Raw genomic sequence first — 6,594 nt, 5'->3', positions numbered from 1 at the left:
ATGCATCTAAATCCGGACTAGAGATAGGACTAGGAAACCCGTTTCCTCCAAAGGCCCATGGCTGGGAAATTAGGATACCCCGAGTCCCATCCTTGGGAGAGGGGGTGGTCAACGGTCAACTGGGTAGATCCGAAGCATCACAGGCCTGGGTAGGTTGTGGGGCTGCAGTTTCAGCCCCCTGAGGTGGCCTGGGGACAGGTTGGAACTGGCCAATCTTTGGGGGGGGGGAATGGCTGGGACAGGGCGTAGCTTGTCACTGCTTCTTCTTCTGCTCCTTCTGCATATCATTTAGAATCCAGGTCTGATAGGTTGGTGTAGACAGCAGGATATCTGGCCAGGGTGCAGTGTTCAATGACCCAAGACACAATGCCTTGCAGGGCCACACTTTACACCAAGGGGCCTCCAGAGTCATCCGGAGAGGCATCCTTTTCACTTTTCTCAGTCCCAGTACAGACAATGCCTAGGGTGATTTCTTATCAGCAGTTAAGCTTTTTTGCATTTTTCCAAGGACATGATGCTGACTTCCACATACTGGAGGGTGCTGGGATATTTGACAATAGAACTGGAGGTGGTACCCCAGCTGGACACTTGGCAGGTTGTCCCAGGACTGGTACACTCTTCTGTTAGCTGAATGGGCTGGACTTGAGGGGTCAGATTCTCTGGCTTCTCAAGGTAGAGCAGCATGAGATGGTGGTTCAGATTTCTGAAGCTGTTCTTGGGGTAGGGGATCCGGCGCTGCATCTTGATAGATTGCTGGAAGGGCTGCTCCTGATGGATACTGTGCTTCCCCAAAACTGCTTGAAGGTTCTGGTGGCTGAAATGAGCTGCTGTGAGGATCCACTGAGCAGACAGCAGGACACCCCCACAGTGGAAATTCTGAGCGACAAACAGTGCAGCCTACCAGGGCTGGGAGTGGGGAATACAGGTTTGCCCACCAATGATCTTTTCCTCATTCCTTTCAGGGATGTTGGCAGAAACCCATGAGAAAGAAGCGGCATTAAAACCGGGGGGGGTGGGGTGCGGCTAGGTGACACAGTGGAAAAAGCACTAGCCCTGGATTCAGAAGTTCCTGAGTTCAAATCTGGCCTCAGACACTTGACACTTACTGGCTGTGTGACCCTGGGCAAGTCACTTAACCCCCATTGCCCTGCAAAAAAAATTTAAAAAGCAGGGGTAGCATATCTGAAGGGATCTCAGGGTGGGCTGGGGGAGGTCAGAGGCAGAGATGGTGCCCCAACAGAAGCCACAGTCTAAAGGTCCTGGAGGGAGATGCAGGACAGGGAGCCAGGTATCTTCTGGGAGGGGTGTCTGCAGAGAAGCCTGTCCAGCTGGACTGTTTAGAAGAAGTTAATTATGGGATGATTATCACGCCTTGAAGGAAAGCATATTATAAATGGATGGGCACAGGAGCCTAAAGAGAGAAAGTAAAACTGGATATATTACCTATTTTGAATATTACCTATTTTCTTGTATGTGTAGTTTGTACATAGATATTTGCATGTTAAGTCTCCTAATAGACTGTGAACTGTTTATTTTATCTCCAATGCTTAGAACCTACATAGCAGAAAGTAGGTGATTAAATATTTATTGACAGACAATGTTACACCTATCATTCACAGTGAGACCAGAGTACATACTCTTGATGAGTTAGAAAGAACAATGACAGAGAAAGTTCTTGCATGTCAGTGAATTATACTAGATACACACATGCAAAATCATTCAGGGACAAAAACTTGTTTAAATTCAAACAACGTTAAAAACAACTGGCTAGTAACCATATATTATTCATTTGTTTGGATGAATCTCCCAGATTTCCTTTATCTTATTTGTAAACCTGACTTTTGGACAGAGAGAGTTCTTTAGTTCATGACCTCAAATTACTTTTAAGCAATTCAATAATCTCATTGATAAAAGGAAGAGAAATAATACTTGCCTCTATATTCATGTGGAAGAGGGCATAGAAGGGGTGCTATATATTAATACCACTGAGCTTTTTGAAAGACCCTAGGCACATTCAAATACTTTATTGTATTGTGTCAAAAATAAGAAATTGTTTGAGTTGACTAATATACAATTCATAATGAATGTGTTGACATCATAAATACTTTTGTTTCTCATTAATCACTGAATAATTATAATTTAGTTAATAATATGCATATATAGTTTGAATGTTAATAAATTCGAACTGTATGTCTAAATATAATAATTTATATTGTTGTCTGATGAGATCACAGGTCAGCATTGCTTACATATTCCATATGATTTAGCAGTTTAGAGTTTAAAAACAGTAACAGCACAATGTGTCTGTCTTTTCTAGATTCATGATATAAGTCGAGTCTGGGAATTGGTCATTACAGGTCAAGACAGGGAAGGCAGAGGTTTTGAGTTCAGGAATAATGATAACATCAGAAGTCAGTCTATGGGGGTGAGGCTAGGAATTTATTATTTGAAAAATGAAGATGGGTCTGAAATTGGAACTTCAGAAGGAAAGAGGCAGATGACAAGGAACATTAGGCAAAGGTTTAAATTGAGCCATGAGCCAAGGTATCCAGTTAAATAGAGGGAGGTCAGATGATTAATAGAAGGCTAAGCAATAGGAAATAGTAAAGTATTCTGGCAAATGGTAAGCTATGGAATTCTAAGAAGAAGGTTACTTGGCTGTATCAGATAATCAATAGCAGGCAATGCAAAAAGTCCAGACAAATGTATATTTAATATTAGAGAAGCTTAGTGACAGAAACCAAGGACTCAGATACAAAATTGGAATCCAGGGCCAGAACTCCAGTTCTCATGAAAACTAGATTTCAGGCAAGCCAAGACTACAGTCCTAGAGACACTGGAAACTGAGGGACTCTGGAATGAGTGAGATTAGATAGAGATAGTCGGTAGAACTGGAATCAAAGGCTATTACTGGGAGATCCTGAAAACCTCAAATATTGCTAACATTTCCATATTTTATGCTAAGCCTAAGGCACAGGCCATGCTATTCTAGATACTTCTTTTATACATATAGGAGGAAAATGACATTTTGGGCTCTGTATACACATGTATTTTTCTAATGATAAAACTGGATTCCAATAAACCATTTCCCTAGGGGAAAGGATACCATAATCCATGTACACTAATATGAAGGCAGGAAGGAAATTTCAACTAACACTTGGTTCAGGTTCAATCAGTATGAAGTTTCTGTCACCCAATTTTGCTAATTAGCTTGGATCTGGGGGATATCCAAATGGTTCCAAAGGGTTAGAACTGGGCCAAAAGCTCAGGTTGAAGAGGAGAGGTAGGCTAGAAACAGAGTGCAGAGCTAAACATTTGGACAAGAATCATGAAGCCTTATTTCTTGCTGTCAGAATATGTTGGCTTTCAGAGAAGATCTGGAACAATAGATGTCAAGTCAACAAGTATTGATGCCTACTATGTGCCAGGTACTGTATTAGGTGGAGGAGGTATTCTTAACAGAAAAGGCAAAATCCATTTTATAACTCAATGGGGGGTAGGAAAGGCTACATATAGGGAGAGAAAAGGAGACAAAGGGGTACAAGGTGAGTGAGTGGAAGGAGAAGGAAAGGAGAAGAGGAGGGAGAGGAGGCAAAGGAAAAGGACGGGAAAGGGAGAGGAAGAAGAGAGGAATGAAATGAGAGAAACTGACCTGACTGAGAAATTTTATAATTTTATCTAGTATATCTATTTATCTATTATATAATAGATATTATATAGCATTATATAGTATAATATATACACATTATATATATATTTGTATTTATTTATATTTATATATTTATACAAACACATTCCTGGGTTACAAGTCTGGAATATTTGCATGAGACTATCTTCATAGGTGGAGAGAATGGTGATGCAACTCTGCCTAACAGCTTACCTAAGGGGTAGTGGGGAGAGGTTTGGAGAACAGTGAAATTATCCAAATGTTCAGTGGTTGAAATATGTGATTAGCTTAGAATGGCAGATAGAAAAATAAAGATGTTTCTCATCTAGAGAGGCAAGAGACAAAGACATTATTTCGCCAGGCCCATGTTCAGAGAGTTTGCCACAAAAAAGATGAATGTAAGTTCCTTGTAGGCCAGAGATCAAGGAAACAGAACACATCTATCTATTGATTGTCAGGAAGCTGTGCAAGAGGGGATTCAAGAGGTAATTTCTTCTTTTTGAATAGCTCTAGCTGACTAGCTAGTTGATTCCATTTGCTAAAGTTGTTAGATGCTTCATTCATTCTATTCAATTGTTTAGCTCTGGACAATTAGATCTCAAAACTGGAACTAAGTTGTATTTTTGTTTTTGATTTTGTTTTTGTTGGGTTTTTTTAGTGAGGCAATTGGGGTTAAGTGACTTGCCCAGGGTCACACAGCTAGTAAGTGTTAAGTGTCTGAGGCCGGATTTGAACTCAGGTACTCCTGACTCCAGGGCCGGTGCTCTATCCACTGTGCCACCTAACTGCCCCACTAAGTTGTATTTGTGAGAAGGAAGATCCATGAACAAGGCTTATAAAGGAAATATCATACACAAAATAAAATTATTATCTATTCCCCCATAGTTTTTACTCTATAGTTTTTACAATATTAAATAACAGGGCAAGTAGAAATTATACCGTTTTTTCATTGATCTGATATTATTAATGTAATCAGAAATCCCTTTGCATTTTTATAGTATTTAATCATAAATCCCTTAGCATTATATATATATATATATATATATTTCCTATTGTATTTAGTAATAAATCTTTTAGGGAGGAAAAAAAAACTATAAAGAAAGGCTATTTCCATGGAACAAAGCAAGGAAAAAATACAAAAGGTCTGTGGTCTGTCCTGTGTGGGGCTAAGGGTAGACAGTGGTAGTGAAAAAAAAATGAGGAGGTCAGAAAGGAAGATCTTGGGGTTATCTGGCAAAAGAAAAAAAAACATGTTTACAGTAGATTATGGTTGTGTGGCATCCCAGGCTATCTGAACACTGGCACAGAAAAAGTCTGGAACCATGTACTCATGGTTATCAAGCTTCAGTGAATGGACTGATAAACCATTTTGCACATTTGCTTACTTAAGCCATGTGTTATAATATCCTAATAGAATCTCATAAATAAACACCAGACTTATTAAAGTTTATTGAAACACCATGTAGTTATTACTGTATGACTAGTACTATGGTAGGCATTGCAGAGAAAGCACTGAAAGAATAGAAGTATATTCCTAGTCCCTGAGGAATTTACCTGCTTCTTGTGGAGAAAAGATGTATATAATCAAAGCAACCAGAGAACAATGTAATGCAATATAGAAAAGTGTGAAATACCTTGATACAGACTGGGGATTTCAATTTAGCAGGAGAGATATTTGTAAAGGGTAAAAATAAAGCCTTTCTGGCATTTAGCTCTTAAAATGCAACTTGCAGACCACCCCAGAGTTGAATGGCCTGAGATTTTTGTTATGATGGTGACATAGGGAAATTGATGGAATGCTTTGAACTTTGCAGACTTGAAATTAATTTTCCCATGGAACACAAATATTTTGTACTACAAATAGATAAAAATAAAAAATAAGCTTTATTTTTTTAGCCATAAACAGCTCATAAAAATCACCTACTAAGGATTTAGCAGGGTTATAATCTTGTGATATGCATCAGCAAAGGGAATGCCTACACTGATTCAAAGCATCAAATCAAAGTTGAACACAGCATACACACACATTGAATGCCAGTTTTTGTAAAGACTATATAGCCACATAGGCTAGTATGTGTGTCCAATGTTATAAAAATAATATAAGGGACTTAAACATGAGATGCTTGACTTAAATGTTATAAACTGTTAACTTAGAATAGCATGTATTCATGGAAGCTCAGTAGTTAAATTAACATTCACTCCCAGAAGAAATGAAAATTTAGAGAGGGAAAAGGTGCCTTGGGCATTGTACTTTCTGATTTCAGAGAATCTGTGTCTCCTGCCTCCTAATCCAGAAAGCAAAATGTATATCTGATAGATTCCGAGGACATAACAATAAAGATTGGAAAGCCATAACAATACACAGTAAGCTATCTCAGAGACATAAATGTGTTTTCTTCAGTTTTGTAAAAACTCTAATTGATGTTTACTAAAAATCAAAATTTTTTATTTTTGATGAGTACAATTTTATTGTTTTTCAGTTTATAGGAAAGATGGGAAATTAAGCTATGTGGATGTAGAAAAAGATAAGTGAATAGAATTACAGTTCTTTTGTTATAATAAATAGGTGTATTACGGTGGAAAGAAAACTGCCTCTGGATTCAGAGGATCTGAGTTGAAATCTTGCCTCTGAAACTTACTATCTATATGACCCTAGGTAAGTCACATGCTCTCCTGAGATCTCAGTTCCTTCACCTGTAAAATGATATATTTATATTAGATACCTTTCCAGCTCTAGATTTATGATACTATTTTTGTTTGACATGAATATGTGGGAAAATGTTTCATGTCTCTTAACAGGCACTTGTGTTTCCTATATAAGAAGCCAATTTGGTTGCCTGGAGGGAATAAAATCTAAAAGCAATGCTTCTGATCAAAATACTGCCTGGGGAAAAAGCAAAGCCTAAATGCTAACTTTTATTTGGAAT

The 6,594-nt window shown here is 38.4% G+C and overlaps 1 pseudogene; it reads right to left on the bottom strand.

Annotated features, from left to right (window-relative positions):
- Nucleotides 1-253: 253 nt before the first annotated feature.
- The window catches only part of LOC122747518, a 130,480-nt pseudogene continuing 124,139 nt past the window's right edge, over nucleotides 254-6,594 (bottom strand).

Source organism: Dromiciops gliroides, chromosome 3 (assembly GCF_019393635.1).
Source record: "Dromiciops gliroides isolate mDroGli1 chromosome 3, mDroGli1.pri, whole genome shotgun sequence".
Taxonomy (NCBI): Eukaryota; Metazoa; Chordata; class Mammalia; order Microbiotheria; family Microbiotheriidae; genus Dromiciops; species Dromiciops gliroides.
The sequence above is the reverse complement of the archived record's forward strand: the minus strand, read 5'-3'. Positions and strand labels throughout refer to the sequence as shown.